This window comes from Rhinoraja longicauda, chromosome 4 (genome assembly GCF_053455715.1).
Source record: "Rhinoraja longicauda isolate Sanriku21f chromosome 4, sRhiLon1.1, whole genome shotgun sequence".
NCBI classification, from domain to species: Eukaryota; Metazoa; Chordata; class Chondrichthyes; order Rajiformes; family Arhynchobatidae; genus Rhinoraja; species Rhinoraja longicauda.
The window spans coordinates 76,859,823-76,875,730 of NC_135956.1; positions in this window are offsets into that span (position 1 = coordinate 76,859,823).

The following is a 15,908-nucleotide window of genomic DNA, read 5'->3' on the forward strand; positions in this document are numbered from 1 at the left end:
CACCACTTTGTTTGCAATCTTCTTTGTTCCTGGGCATTCGAGCTGCCGACCTAGGGTGTGATGCAACCAGTTAATATGCTCTCTGCTGTGCACCTGTGGAGGTTCTGGAAAGTATACTTTGACATATCGAATCTCTGCAATTTTCTTAGGAAGTAGAGGCATTGATGGGCTTTCTTTATGATTGCATCAATGTGCTGGGTCCACGACAGATCTTCAGAGATATCTGCAACCAGGATTTTAAGATTTTGACTCTCCCCACCACCGTCTCATTGATGAAGACAGGTTTATAGATCCATGGCCTTCCTCTTCTAAAGTCAACAATCAGTTCCTTGGTTGTGTCACGTGTGGCGGCGCCGTAATGGCTGCGGCTCGCTGGCAGTCTGTTTGTCCTTTTTCCTTTTTTGTTTATGTGTTGGTGTTGGGGTGGTTTGTTTTTGGCTGTGTATGTGTGGAGGGTGTGGTGGGGTGGGGTGGGGTGGGGGGGGGGAAATCTTTCTTTTTTTAGGTCTCTTCCTCGGGGCGAGGCTCGGCCGCGGGACTTAACAGCGCCCGATGCGGCTCGGCCGCGGGGCCTTCCATCGTCCGGCGCGGCTCGGCCGCAGGATTTTCCATCGCCCGGTACGGCCATAGGACTTTTCAGCATGGCGCGGCACGGCCGCGGGACTTTCCATCGCCGGTGCGGCTCGGCCGCGGGACCTACCATCGCCTGGTACGGCTCGGCCGCGGGACTTACCATCGCCCGGTACGGCTCGGCCACGGGGCCTTCCATCGCCCGGTACGGCTCGGCCACGGGGCCTTCCATCGCCTGGTAAGGCTCGGCCACGGGGCCTTCCATCGCCCGGTACGGCCGCGGGACTTTCCAGCGCCCGGTACGGCTCGGCCGCGGGACTTTCCATCTCCTTGCGGGGGCTGTGCGGGTCGGTCGCCTCGGTAGGGGTCGAGCTGTCTGTCCGTGGGAGGGGCATGGGGGAAGAGAGAGGAAGTTTTTTTGCCTTCCATCACAGTGAGGGGGTGTTTGGAGTCACTGTGATGGATGTTTGTGTTGGGGTTGTGTGTCTTGTGTTCTTTGTTTTTTTGCTCTGTGACTGCTGGCAAATTAATTTCGTTCGGTAAAACGAATGACAATAAAGCTATTCCGTATTCTGTTATTGACATTGAGAGCTGCCTGACGTGCCTAGTTACATCAGCACTTTATGTCTTTTTTTGTAAACCTGCATCTGCAATTCCCTGTGTCTCCTTATAATCATAGATAGGTTACCTTTCCATGTTCCCAGCACCTATTCCGTAGGCATTTTAAGTGCACATCCAGATACTTCTTGAACACTGTTCGCAACCCAACTTCATTTATTCTCTCAGGCAGTGCATTCCAGGTGCTTGCCACTCTCTGGGTAAAGAAGGTCCTCTTCATATCTATATGCTAAAAATCTTGTTTATTTGTTTGTTTGTTCCTGAACTACAGCCAAAACGGTACACGATAGCATGAGAATTTTAGGCCCACCTTACTCACCGTCGTCCCTTTGGTGCTAATGGAAGAAGAAATCGGTGTTATCTTTTTTAAGTTATTCACATTTTAAAGTTTAAATCTATCTCCTATCCTAGGGAGGGAGGGAGGGGGGAGGGAAGGAGTGGGGTGGAGGGAGGGGGGAGGGAGGGAGAGGGGAGGAGGAAGGATATGGGGGGTTAGAGGAGGATGGAGGGTAAAGGATAAGATGGGGATGGAGTGGGGGGGATGGGGAAGGGGGGGAGGAGGAGGGGAAGGGGAGGTGAGGGGGGGAGGGGGGAGTGGGTCGGGGGGAGAGGGTAGAGGGGAGATGTGGAGGAGTGGTTGCTGCACCTATGCAGGAGCAGTTTCGGCCCAACGGGTCCACTTGGTCTAGTCCCCTATAAATCTCTTCCCCCTTTACCCTAAATTCATGTTCTCTAGTTTTATCTAACTCTGATATGAGGAAAGATTCCGTGCAATCTCTCAAGTCAAGTCAAGTTTATTTGTCGCATACACATACACGATGTGCAGTGAAATGAAAGTAGCAATGCCTGCGGATTGTGCACAAAAAAGAATTACAGTTACAGCATATAAATAAAGTTACTATAGTGTAGACAAAATTTAGTCTCTGGAGTTATAAAAGTTGACAGTCCTGATGGCCTGTGGGAAGAAACTCCGTCTCATCCTCTCCGTTTTCACAGCGTGACAGCGGAGGCGTTTGCCTGACTGTAGCAGCTGGAACAGTCCGTTACTGGGGTGGCAGGGGTCCCTCATAATCTTACTTGCTCTGGATCTGCACCTCCTGATGTACAGGTCCTGCAGGGGGACGAGTGTAGTTCCCATGGTGCGTTCTGCCGAACGCACTACTCTCTGCAGGGCCATCCTGTCCTGGGCAGAGCTGTTCCCAAACCAGACTGTAATGTTGCCGGACAGGATGCTTTCTACAGCCCCAGAGTAGAAGCAATGAAGGATCCTCAGAGACACTCTGAATTTCCTCAGCTGTCTAAGGTGGTATAGGCGCTGCTTTGCCTTACCCACTAGTGCGGCAATGTGTGTTGTCCATGTCAGATCCTCTGTGATGCGGATTCCCAAGTATTTAAAACTGCTCACCCTATCCACAGTAGACCCATTTCTCTCCAGTGGCATGATATCTCTGCTATCTATACCCCTGATTATTATATCTACCTCAGTCATATCCAATCTTAATCTCCGCCACTCCAGGCAGAGTAGACATAGTTTCTCCTCAGAAATGAACCTCCATCTGAGGAGGTCCTAGCGAATCTCCTCTGCACTCTCTCTACTATTATCACATCCTTCCTAAAGCACGGGTGACCAGAACTGCATGCATTAGTCCAGTTGAGGTCTGTCCAATGCCCCGACAAATGAAGGCTGCTCTTATTCCTTTGTCCTTCCTAACCTGCTGCCACCTACAAGGGTTCATGGACTTGTACTCCAGGTTCATCTATTGTTCAAAACTCCCTGCTGCCTTTCTCAATGGTCAATGGTTCTTTATTGTGACATGTGCAGATGTACAGTGAGATCTGTGTTTTTGCATATAATTCAGGAAAGTATTGCCATACTTAAGCACAATCCCCGATTAGTACAAAGTATATAGAAATAGCCCACTGAGACCGCATGCAAGTGACGCCAGGTTTTGGTGCCATTTACAAAGTCTAGTCTTGTCCATGCACCGTGCGGTCTTCTGGAACAGCGGCCAATCCAGGCGAGTCCCAGGCTGCTGCAGGGCCTGCAACCGTCACCTCCACCTGGATCATCCAGCGAGCCGTCAAACCTCTCCTCACCCAGTCACCTTCAGCCTTTGTACCCCGGGGACACCTCCCTCAGCCCATTCTAAGGGCACAGAAGGTACGACCCTAGTTCATTCTCTTACCAGACATTGCTCTCATGTGCTCCTTCCATCCTCCTCTCTGGTTCCCCGGTCCTCAGAGGACAAGCATTGGACAGCTTTTTAAAACATTTTTTAATCTAAAATATTTATTCAAATATTAAAATAATATATACAATACAATAAAACCAAAACAGAACCCACCACCAGAATACTACACAAACAAATATACCAATTGAAACTATTATACAATTATATCACAATCCCCATCCAGGATAGATCCAATCCCCCGCGGTGCCCAACGGTCCCGGAAATCCTCCAGGGTGCCCGTGGACAGCGCGTAGTCCCTCTCCAACACCACCCGGGCGCGGATGTAACCCCGGAAAAGGGGTAGGCAGCTGGCTCGGGCAGAGCCCTCTTCCGCCTGGTGCCGTGAGTCGCGGATGGCCAGCCTGGCCAGGCCCAGGAGCAACCCAACAAGGACATCTTCGGCCCTACCCTCTCCCCTACGCACAGGGTGTCCAAAGATGAAGATGGTGGGTGAAAAGTGCAGCCAAAAAGCAAGGAGCAGCTCCTTTAGATATTGGAACAGGGGCTGCAACCTCACACACTCCATGTACACGTGGTACACAGACTCTTCCAACCGGCAAAAGTGGCAGGCGGCTGGCGAGTCTGTGAACCGCGCGAAGAACAGGTTGCAGGGGACTCCTTGGTGCAATACCCTCCTCCCCAGGTCCCCGATGGAGAGGGGCAGAATCCCTGTGTAGAGGGACCCCCACCACGGGGCCCCCTCGCGACCGGAAGGCAACACCGACCGCCACTTAGTGTCCGGACGGTGGACCAGGGCGAGGAAGTGCAGGGTGTGGAGGAGGAGCCCGTACAGGACACGCCTCCCTAAAGCATTGGAAGGCTTGGTGGCAATCCTCTGCAGTCCTTCCGTACGGCCGCACAGACTCCCAGTCCTTCCTGTCATCTGATACCTCACTTGTGCCCAGCAAAAACATTTCAGCCAGAGCCCATCAATCTCTTTCCTTGCCTCCTTAGCAGCCAGGGTTAAATCACATCGAGTCCTGGAGATTTATCTACCGTTAAATCTGCTAAGATATTGATTACCTCCCTTCATTTATGGAGACCTTCACAAGACATACAACCCCGCTTCATCGAATTATTTAACTATAAAGAGTGTTTCCTTTAAGAAAACGAATGAAAAGTATTCATTTATGACCTCACCTGCACCTTCCTCAATTTTATAGAACGTTCTATCTTAGCACGTTCTATCCGCTTCATTGATTACGTGCTACCACATGCCTACCTTGATCAGCAGATGGATCAGCAGTTACGTCTTCATGCTCTGAAACTCTTTGGTTTTGATTTTTCTTCTCATATAAAGATTTTATTGGAACCATAGTGCCTCAAGCTGCCTTTAAAACCAGAGTAAATAACTTACTGATTTAAGATACATGGTTGCAAACTAAATTAACAAAAATTTTGTTACTAAAGTTTATAACTGTAATTTCTCACGGTATTGGACAGAGCTTTTGCCACACCAAGCTGCAATGCATCTCGGTAGCAAGGTTTCTATGTGCAAGTAGGTAAGGCATACCAAACTTCCCTAGTTTTGTTTTAGAAATACTGTGTGGAAACAGGTCTTTCGGCCAACCAAGTACAAACCAACCCATCTCCCGCACACTAGTTCCATGTTATTCCACTTTCTCATCCTACACACGAGGGGCTATTTACAGAAGCCAGTTAACCTACAAACCTGCACACCTTTGGAATGGGCATCACAGTGGCATAGCAGTAGAGCTGCTGCCTACAGCACCAGAGACCCGGTTCGATCCTGTCGACGGGTGCTGTCTGTACGGAGTTTGTATGTTCTCCCTGTGACCATGTGGGTTTTCTTCAGGTGTTCTTGTTTCCTCCCGCACACAAAGATGTTGATTAATTAAGTCACTAAATTTGTCCCTAATGTGTAAGATAGTGTCAGTGTTAAGATAGTGTTAATGTACGGGGTGATCGCTGATCGGCACGCACTCGGTGGGCCGAAGGGCCTGTTTCCGCACTGTATCTCTAAGGTCTAACAGCAGGAAAACTATCACTTTAAATTGATCGTTTAATTATGGACGATTGTTGAAAATTGCACAGTGGCCTGCTGCCTGGTAATACTGAGAGAGACCTCTGTATTGTGGGAGTATAGGTTTTCCTTCAATTCTTATTTTCTTTTTGCCACCCTCAACTGTAAGAGGCCAAAGAGAAATAAAACAGGATGAAGCAGGGCCACACAGAAACACAAAAGTCAATAAGGCTTCCAAGGTTGTTAAATAAAACTCTCCATCATCCTCCTGCAACCTAAGCACATGGAAGCATCAATAACCAGAAAAGATTCAATCTTAAATATTTTTAATTTAACTCTTTCCTGGCTGGGTTATTTTTCCGTGGAATGATCACCAAGGGCACAAGGCACCAGTCAAGCTGTTGAAAGATTCCACTGAGTGTTTGCTGGACCATTGGGCCAGTTGGACAGCTACAACCATGGAATTTTGGAGTGAGATCAAGCAGCTAAGAAAAATAAAAATGCATGTAAGTGGATACTTTAATGCAGTAGAAATTCGAACATTGTGTTTTAGTGCACGAGAAGATGTTTGGCATGGGTAAGGCACTTGGAATAAATTTGAACAACAAAGGCCACTTAGCTGCTAAGTCTTAGCAGGTAATTTATCTCAACTGGCAGCCTCATTCTAAGCCCCGACTCTGTTCACCATGGCCTCCAACCCCAACCTGAACATTTAGTGGAGCATTCGGGACCAATAAGGAAAGAATATTGAACGGATCCTGTGCAAGGTGGCGTTTGGATGGCAAGGGTGGCTTGTTTAAAGATAGGTATGAACACTACTGAGTATGACACTAATGAATGTACAACTGCTGAGAATGTCTGACGAGTGTTTTGCACAGATTTTGTTTCATATACTTTTATTCCGAATAAAGTTTTTTTGGAAATAAAAAAAACAAGTTTAGATTAGATTCAGATTAGTTTACTGTGGTATACACCAGGCAGCAATGAAAGTCCTTAAATAGATACAAAATCCTGGAGTAACTCAGCAGGTCAGGTAGCATCTCCGGAGAAAATGGATAGGTCATCTTTCGGGTTGGGACCCTTCTTTCTTGTTTGATAGAGCTATGAGAGTAAACAGGATACATATTAACGATAAATACAGCAATAAATACAATGACAATACAACAGAAGGGTGCAGAGATCGTAGGGCAAACTGAACGATACTATACGATACGATATGATACGATACGATACGATACGATACGATAAAACATTATTCTTCCCTGGAGGGAAATTGGTCTGCTGACTGTCACAACACACAACAAGGTACGCAAAAACTTGAAGTTAAAAGTGAAAACAAAAAGAAAAAGACAAGCGACTGTTGACTGGCTGCCATGTGCACTTAACTGGAACAAACGAACAAACAAACTCATACTTATCCCCTGGACAGAAGATTCCAAACTAGAGTGTCCCCCCCCCATGGGGTCCTCCATTGTTCTTCATGGCAGTCCCCCACGCAGGGACCTCCATTGTCTTCCCCTTCCCCCTCCCACATTCATCGACCGCGAGGTTCCACCGCCACCAAGGCCCACGTTGCCACCGAGGCCCCACTGCCGCCGAGGCACCCGCTGCCGCCACCGAGCCTCCCATCGCCGCCGCCTCTGAGGCTCCTTTGGCCCAGACTTCGGTGCGACAAAGCACTAAAGTACAAAAACCAGAAAAAAAAGAGTTAAGAGGTAGAATTAAGATTACATGGCAGCACCTCTGGGAAATGTGTGTGAAAGAGGTGTTGTAGGAAAGAACTGCAGATGCTGGTTTAAACCGAAGAAAGACACAAAATGCCGGAGTAACTCAGAGGGAGAAGGCAGCATCTCTGGACAGAAGGAATGGGTAACATTTTGGGTCAAGACCCTTCTTCAGACTGAGTCAGGCAGGAGGGAGATATATAGATAGGTGAGTGTAAGGTGTGAAAATGAGACGGAGGATGCAGATCAAGGAAAATGTAGAATAGATCATTGTTAGCTAGGAGTAGGTAATAGCAAGGCAAACTGAGATAAAATGTAAATGAGGACAGTCAGACTAGTCGGAGAACTTTGAAGGGGGAAGGGATGGAGAGAGAGGGAAGTCAAGGGTTACTTGAAGTTAGAGAAGTCAATGTTCATGCCGCTGGGATGTAAGCTGCCCAAGCGAAACATGAGGTGTTGTTCCTCCAATTTGCACTGGGCCTCACTCTGACAATGGAGGAGCCCAGAACAGAAAGGTCAGAGTGGGAATGGGAGGGGGAGTTAAAGTGTTTAGAAACCGGGAGATCAGGTAGGTTTAGCTGACTGAGCGGAGGTGTTCAGTGAAACAATCTTTTTTTTTTCTTTTTTTTAATATCAAAAAATACTTTATTCAAGTAATAAATATCACTTACAAAACATCTTTTTTAACAAGCCCATCCGACATTTCCGGAGGTTACACATTCGATACAGGCATTCACTTAGATTACTTACATTTACAGACATTAACCCAGTATCCCTTATTTGGAGGGGCGTCTCCACCACACACTGCCCCCCATGTCCAGCAGCGGAAGGACCCTAGACTGTGGTCCTCCCCCACAGGACCTTGGCGTTGGCTGCACCGAGCTTCAGTGCGTCCCTCAGCAAACGATCGCTGAGTCTGCGCTTAGTCTCACCGATATATAGGAAAGAGGTGATTGCTTCAGGCCCAACCACATTGAAGCTACAGCCAAGAAACACACCTTTACATCCTCTTAAGGGTGGCACAGTGATGCAGCGGTAGAACTGCTGCCTAGCATCAACAGCGACCCGGGTTCCATCCTGATTACAGGTTCTGTCCGTGTGGAGTTTGCATGTGCTCTCTGTGACAGCGTGGGTTTTCTCCAGTTTCCTACCACATTCCAAAGACATGCCAGTTAATATGTTAATTAGCTTCTGTTAATTGCCCTTGTGTGTGGGATGCAAAAGTGGCATAACATGGAACTAGAGTCTGGGTGATCAATGGTCGGTGTGTACTCGGTGGGCCAAAGGGTCTCTTTCCATGCTGTATCTCTAAAAAAACTAGGGAAGTTTGATTTGTCTTACCAACTTCCACCGATGCATGTAGAATACATGCTACTGGGATGTGTTACAGCAAGGTTTGGTAACAGCTCTGCCCAAGACAGTGAGAAATTAGAGTTGTGGATGTCGCCCAGTTGATCACACAGACTAGCCTCCCGACCATCGACTCCAACTATACTTCACGCATCCTTTGTAAAGCAGCTCGCCGAATCAAAGACCTTTTTCACCCCAGTCATTCCCTCTTCTCTCTTTTTCCATTAGGCAGAAAGTACAAAAGCTTTGATATAAAGTAGCACCAGATTCAGAAACATTTTTTTTCCCCACTGTCATCAGAATGCAGAATGGTCCTCCCATAAGCCAGGGTATAGCACCGATCTTCCAACTGACCACATTGGCACCTGGACCATTTTTCCTGTAATTGCTGCGATAATGCTTTAACACTATATTCTGCACACTGGTACTTTCCTCTTTGCACCATCTGTGTTTGGCCTGATTGTACTCTTATATAGTATGATAGGTAGGAAAATAACTGCAGATGCTGGTACAAATCGAAGCTATCACAAAAAGCTGGAGTAACTCAGCGGGTCAGGCAGCATCTCAGGAGAGAAGGAATGGGTGACGTTTTGGGTCACGACCCTTCTTCAGTCTATAGTATGACTTGCTTTGACTTTATAGTGCATAAAATAAAATATTTTCACTGTATCTCAGTACATGTGACAATAATAAACCAATACCAATACCCATACATTGTCCAGTCGCATAGCTGTTCTTAATTCTAGATGTCCGAACTTTCAAGTTCCTGTCTCTCATCCTGGAAGTTAGAAGTGAGAAGAGGGAAGGCCAGGGTGTCTGGCATCCTTGATGATACTCCCAGCCTTTCTGATGCAACATATTGTGCAGTTGGACTGGATAGAAAGAAGTGATAAGCCTGTGTTGAAATCGTTTGCTTTCACTTCAATATACAGGTTCAGGCAGTCAAGGACAGAACAGTTATCATACCAGACTGAGGCGCATCCCATCCGAAACCTTTCTGTAGAGCACCTGTGGAAGTTTGAGAGAATTGGTGTGGACATGTTGAATCTTCTCAGATGACATTGATCCCTGGGATGGCGGGATTTTCATATGAGGAAAGAGTGAAAAGACTAGGCTTGTATTCACTGGAGTTTAGGAGGATGAGAGGGGATCTTATAGAGACATATAAAATTATAAAAGGAATGGACAAGCTAGATGCAGGAAAAATGTTCCCAATGTTGGGGGAGTCCAGAACCTGGGGCCACGGTCTTAGAATAAAGGGGAGGCCATTTAAAACTGAGGTGAGAATGAACTTTTTCACCCAGAGAGTTGTGAATTTGTGGAATTCTTTGCCACAGAGGGCAGTGGAGGCCAAATCACTGGATGGATTTAAGAAAGAGTTAGATAGAGCTCTAGGGGCTAGTGGAATCAAGGGATATGGGGAGAAGGCAGGCACAGGTTACTGGTTGTGGATGATCAGCCATGATCACAATGAATGGCGGTGCTGGCTCGAAGGGCTGAATGGCCTCCTCCTGCACCTATTTTCTATGTTCCTATGTTTCTATGTCTAAGAAAGTAAAAATGCTGATGTGCTCTCTTAATTACTGCATCAGTGAGAAAGGACCAGTTTCCGTTGCTGGTGAGATGGTTGCCGGGGAACTTGAATCCATCACCCATTTCCACAGCCGCTCCATTGATGAGGACCAGGTTGCGCTCGATCTTGCATTGGTCAACAAGCAACTCTTTTGCCTTGCTAATGTTAAGGACCTCGGTGGTTGTCAGCAGGGGCGTATCTACGGAAAATAGCGCCTATGGCAAGCACTGAAATTGTGGCCCTGTCCAAACATCTGACACCCATCTTTTAGATAACTTTACCATAATATCAGCTCAAAAATACCAGTCAAGCTCATTAATCTTTTAATATGGCACTACATGCAAATTGGTCTATGATGTGATCAAAGTCAGTTTTGTTCAGTTCTCTTTCTACACTCAGCAGAGCGAGATCACAGAGTCTGCCTTAACCCACGGAGGCTCTCAAATATGAAAGTATTTGTTTTAATTTGCTGAATGATCTCTCCCAGCTGGCGGTGGAAACTGCGATGGTGAGCATTATCTGAATAGCAATGTGAAGATTGGGGAAGACACTCTCATCTCCATACTGAACAATAAATTCGAGAAGCTCTTCAGGTCTTGAAATTTTCATGTTAGTCCACCTTGATAGCAACATTCTGCAATCCAAAATTTCTTCATATAGCTGCTGTCCATCAACATCAGAGCTGTACAATACGCCCAAATTTTTGCACTTCTTCTTTAGGTCGTTTCTGTCAGCACCATAACACAGTCCCTCGATATCGAGAAGGAACCCAAACTTGGCGTCAGTGTGGAGCTAACCTTTCGTCCATTTCTCCGTGAAGACGGTCGAGTGTTCCCTTCATGACGCTTTCCATTTCCTCCTTAGCTGTTAACCCAGCGTCTCCTGAGTTCTCATCAGCCATTCGTTTCTTTCGACTCTGACGTCTTTAATAGAAACTGCTCTGTGGCACCCCCCCTTCAAGTGGCGCCCAAGACATGTGCCGTACCTGCCATACCCTAGATACGCCACTGGTTGTCAGGCACCATGACATAAGGTTCCCGATCTCTTTGAAATCAGGGGCTCATCTGAAAATGCCAACAAAGACTGTGGCCAGTTGACTTGCACACAATTTCAGAACCTGTCGAGGGATTCATCCGGGCTGACTGAATAACGGCCATTTTGCCAGGAGTGTGCATTGGATAAATCACCTCCAACTTAAATATGATTTTCAGAATCACAATCTTGTAACATTCATGTGCGTCTGTGCGTCTGTGCGTCTGTGCGTCTGTGCGTGTGTGCGTGTGTGCGTGTGCGTGTGCGTGTGCGTGTGCGTGTGCATGTGCGTGTGCGTGTGCGTGTGCGTGTGCATGTGCGTGTGCCACAAATGATCTTGCCTGGCAAATGGCATTGGTAAATTGCGGGCATTGTTTCATGACACTTCCTTACATGGGGAGATGCTCTACACTCCGACAACTCTTTCCAAACAAAAATCACTAAGTCTGGTTAAAATGTCAATTGAACGCATCTCAGAGAAGTTACATTATGTTAAGTGTAGGAAGGAACTGCAGATGCTGGTTTAAACCAAAGATAGACACAAAATGCTGGAGTAACTCAGTGGGACAGGCAGGATCTCTGGAGAGAAGGAATGGGTGACGTTTTGGGTTGAGACCCTTCTTCAGACTGAAAGTCACGGGAAAGGGAAACGAGAAATATAGACGATGATGTGGAGAGATATAGAACAAATGAATGAAAGATATGCAAAAAAGTAACAATGATAAAAGAAACAGGCCATTGTTAGCGGTAGCTAGGTGAGAACTTAAGCTGGTGTGACTTAGGTGGGGGAGGGATGGAGAAAGAGGGAATGCAAGGGTTACTTGAAGAAATATGAGATGCTGTTGCTCCAATTTGCGTTTAGCCTTACTATGACAATGGAGGAGGCCTAGGTCAGAACGGTTAATGTGGGAATGGGAAGGGGAATTAAAGTGTTTAGCAACCAGGAGAAGGTCGGTCCAGGCGGGCTGAGCGATGGTGTTCAGTGGGACGATTGCCCAGCCTACGTTTGGTCTCACTGATGTTTAAGAGTCCACAAATTGAACAACGGATACAGTAGATGAGGTTGGGGGAGGTGCAAGTGAACTTCTGCCTCACCTGAAAGGACTGTTGGGGTCCCTGGACAGAGTTGAAGAAAGAGGTATATAGACAGGTGTTGCATCTCCTGGGTTTGCAGGGGAAGGTACCTGGGGAAGGGGGGAAGTTTGGGTGGGAAAGGATGTGTCAACCAGGGAGTTATAGAGGGAAAGGTCTCTGCGGAAGGCGGAGAGGGGTGGAGATGGGAAGATGTGGCTAGTGGTGGGATCCAGTTGGAGGTGGCGAAAATGTCGGAGGATTATGTGTTGTGTGCGACAGCTGATGGGGTGAAAGGTGAGGACCAGGGTGACTCTGTCTCTGTTGTGACGTGGGGGAGCAAGGGCGGAGCTGCGGGGTACCAAGGAGACGTGCGTGAGGTCCTCATCTATGATGGAAGAGGGGAACCCCCATTCTCTAAAGAACCTCGGATGTCCTACTATATGTTATGTTGAACTGAATTTCTGCTCTGCAAATTTGTCGTTTTAACTTGTAATTTGCAGAATATAGGGGAGAGTGCTGCAAATGATTTATTCACAAAATGCTGGAGTAACTCAGCAGGTCAGGCAGCATCTCGGGAGAGAAGGAATGGGTGACGTTTCTGGTCGAGACCCTTCTTCAGACTGATTTACTCTGATTTACTCTGTCTGCATGCTTGAATAAGAAGTGGCATAATCTCTTTCCAGCACTGAGTGACAGACTCCTATCAATTAAGAGGATTTTAACAGCTCCTTATGCTTGCTGAGAAAATGAACCAGATCCCAACTGTTACACAGATCTGATTAGCTCATGAGTTTCATATTTCTTTGAATACTACTGCAGTTGGCACGATGAAGAATTCTCCCCTACTAAAATCCGTCTGATCACTCACAGTCCCTGTAGCCAAAAGGTTCCGCAGTCTATGTTGTCACCGGTCCAAATGCAGTTTTAAGTTACTTGAAAATAAATGAATCAGTTTCCTTTATAACAGATGGAAATGTTCATGATGTGCAGGAAAGAACTGCGGATTCTGGTTTAAATCGAAGGTAGGCACAAAAAGCTGGAGTAATTCAGCGGGACAGGCAGCATCTCTGGAGAGAAGGAATGGGTGACGTTTCGGGTCGAGACCCTTCTTCAGACATATTCATGATGATGGGCGTCATAGAGTCGTGAAGCTTGGCAGCTATACTGCAAGGAATCAGGCTATGCCGACTAGAACAGTTCTCGAGGGACTGCGCTATAGGGAGAGGTTGACCAGGCTAGGGCTTTATTCCTTGGAGTGCAGGAGGATGAGGGGTGATCTTATAGAGGTGTACAAAATCATGAGAAGAAAAAATTGGGTAAATGCATAGAATCTTTTGCCCAGAGTAGAGGAATCAAGAACCAGATGCCATAGGTTTGTGAGAGGGCGAAAGATTTAATGGGAACCTGAGGGGTAAGTTTTTTACACAAACGGTGGTGGGTGTCTGGAACAAGCTGCTGGAGGAGGTAGTTGAGGCAGGTACTATTGCATGTTTTGAGAATCATTTGGATAGGTACATGGATTAGATAGGTTTAGAGGGATATGGACCAAATGCAGGCAGGTGGGAATAGTTTCGATGGGGCATGTTGGTCGGCGTGAGTAAGTCGTGCCAAAAGGCCAGTTTTCACTCTGTATGACTCTATGACTCGTAGTTGCCTAACTGAGATTGTCCCACTTGGCCCATATTCTTCCAAACCTGTTCTATCGATTTACCTGAATAAGTGTCTTTTAAATGTCATAATTACACCACCACTACCACTTCCTCTGGCAGCTCATTTTATGCACGCACCACCTTCTGTGGGGAAAATGTTGCTCCCTCTTCTCACTTAAACCTATGTCCTCTAGTTTTAGACTCCCCTATTCTGAGCAAAAGATTGGCTATTCACCTTTCGCTGAACACCTCATTATTTTATAAATCTCTGTAAGAACACCTCTCAGCCTCTTGCGCTCCAGGACAAAAAGACCCATCAATCCAGGCTCTCCTTATAATTCAACCTGCTAGGAGTTGAGTCCAAGCAAATTGGAGGTTCATCCGAGAAAATTGATGTTTAATACTGAGCAGGTGGAGTTTAATCCTAGCAAGTGTGAGAAATTTCATTTTGTAAGGTCGAATGTGTGGGGATGATCTACACTGATGGCAAGACCCTTAACAGCATTGATAGGCGGAGGGATCTTGTGGTCCATGTCCAAAGCTTCCTGAAAGTGTCCATACAAGTCGATAGAGTGGTAAAGAAGTTGTACGGTGTGCTCTCACCTTCATTGGGCAGGGCATTGAGTCAGGATGACACGGGTGCAGCTCAAGAAGATTTTGTTTAGGCTGCATTTGGAGTATTGCTTGCAGTTCTGGTTACCCCATTGCAGGAAGGACATGGAGACTTTGGAGAGGATGCAGAAGAGGTTGACTAGAATGTTGCCTGGATTTGAGGGTATTAGCTTCAAGGAGAGGTAGAACAAATTTGGATTTGTTTTTCTCTGGAATGCCAGAGATTGACGGGAGACCTAATAGGCATACATAAAATTATAAGGGGCACAGATAGGGTAGACAATCAGAACCTTTTTCCCCCCAAGGTGGAAATGTCAAAAACTGGAGGCCATAGCTTTACGATTAGAAGGGCAAAGCTTAGAGGAGATATACAAAGCATGTTTTTTGCATAAACAGTGGTGGTGGAACCTGAAATGCACTGCCAGGGGTAGTGGTGGAGGCAGGTATGATAGAGGTGTTTAAGAGGCTTTTAGATGGGCACGTGGATGTGCTGGGAATGGAGGAAAATTAATCATGTGCAGCAGTTGAGATTAGTTTATCTTGGTATCATGTTCATCACAGACATTGTGGGCTGAAGGACCTGTTCCTGTGCTGTACATTTCTATGTTTTATGTTCTCAAACCTGTAACAGAGCAACATCTGGGCCGCATTTTTAAACAATCTGGCAACAATATAAAACGTTTTCACACAAAAAATCCTCTCCGAAACACGCTGCTTTATTTTTATCGTGTAACCATATTGTTGCGTTGTGTTGCATTAGCAGAGATTCACTTCTCAAAACTATGGAAGAATTCCACTCTAATATAATACAGCAGCTGGTGAAATATATTCAATCAGCAGATGGTAGATTACCTACTGACACATGGACAAACTACTTGTGGTGAAAGAATGTGGAATACTTGAGGATTAACCCTCATTCCGTTAAGTAAATAAAGATTCCCAAAAGTTAACATTTTGTACCTGGGTCTCCAAATGGAAGTTGAAGCTAACGATTTGTACAGAGCAAGGCCATTAGACAAGATAATATCATTAATATCGTTAAAGTACTACTTCAAGAGAGAGCTGGATAGAGCTCTTAAGGATAGCGGAGTCAGGGGGTATGGGGAGAAGGCAGGAACGGGGGTACTGATTGAGAATGATCAGCCATGATCACATTGAATGGCGGTGCTGGCTCGAATGGCCGAATGGCCTCCTCCTGCACCTATTGTCTATTGTCTATTTAAAATAAGATAGAATATCAAGGAATGACAGGATGTGACAAACAGCTTTGATTTTTTTGAAACTAAGAACTGCAGAGTGGGGTGGTACAGTGGCACAGCAGTAGAGTTGCTGCCTTACAGCACCAGAAACCCTTGTTCAATCCTGACTACGGGTGTTGTCTGTACGGAGTTTGTACGTTCTCCCTGTGACCGGGTGGATTTTCTCCGGGTGCTCCGGTTTCCACTCACATTCCAAAGACGTACAGGTTTGTAGGTTAATTGGCTTTGATAA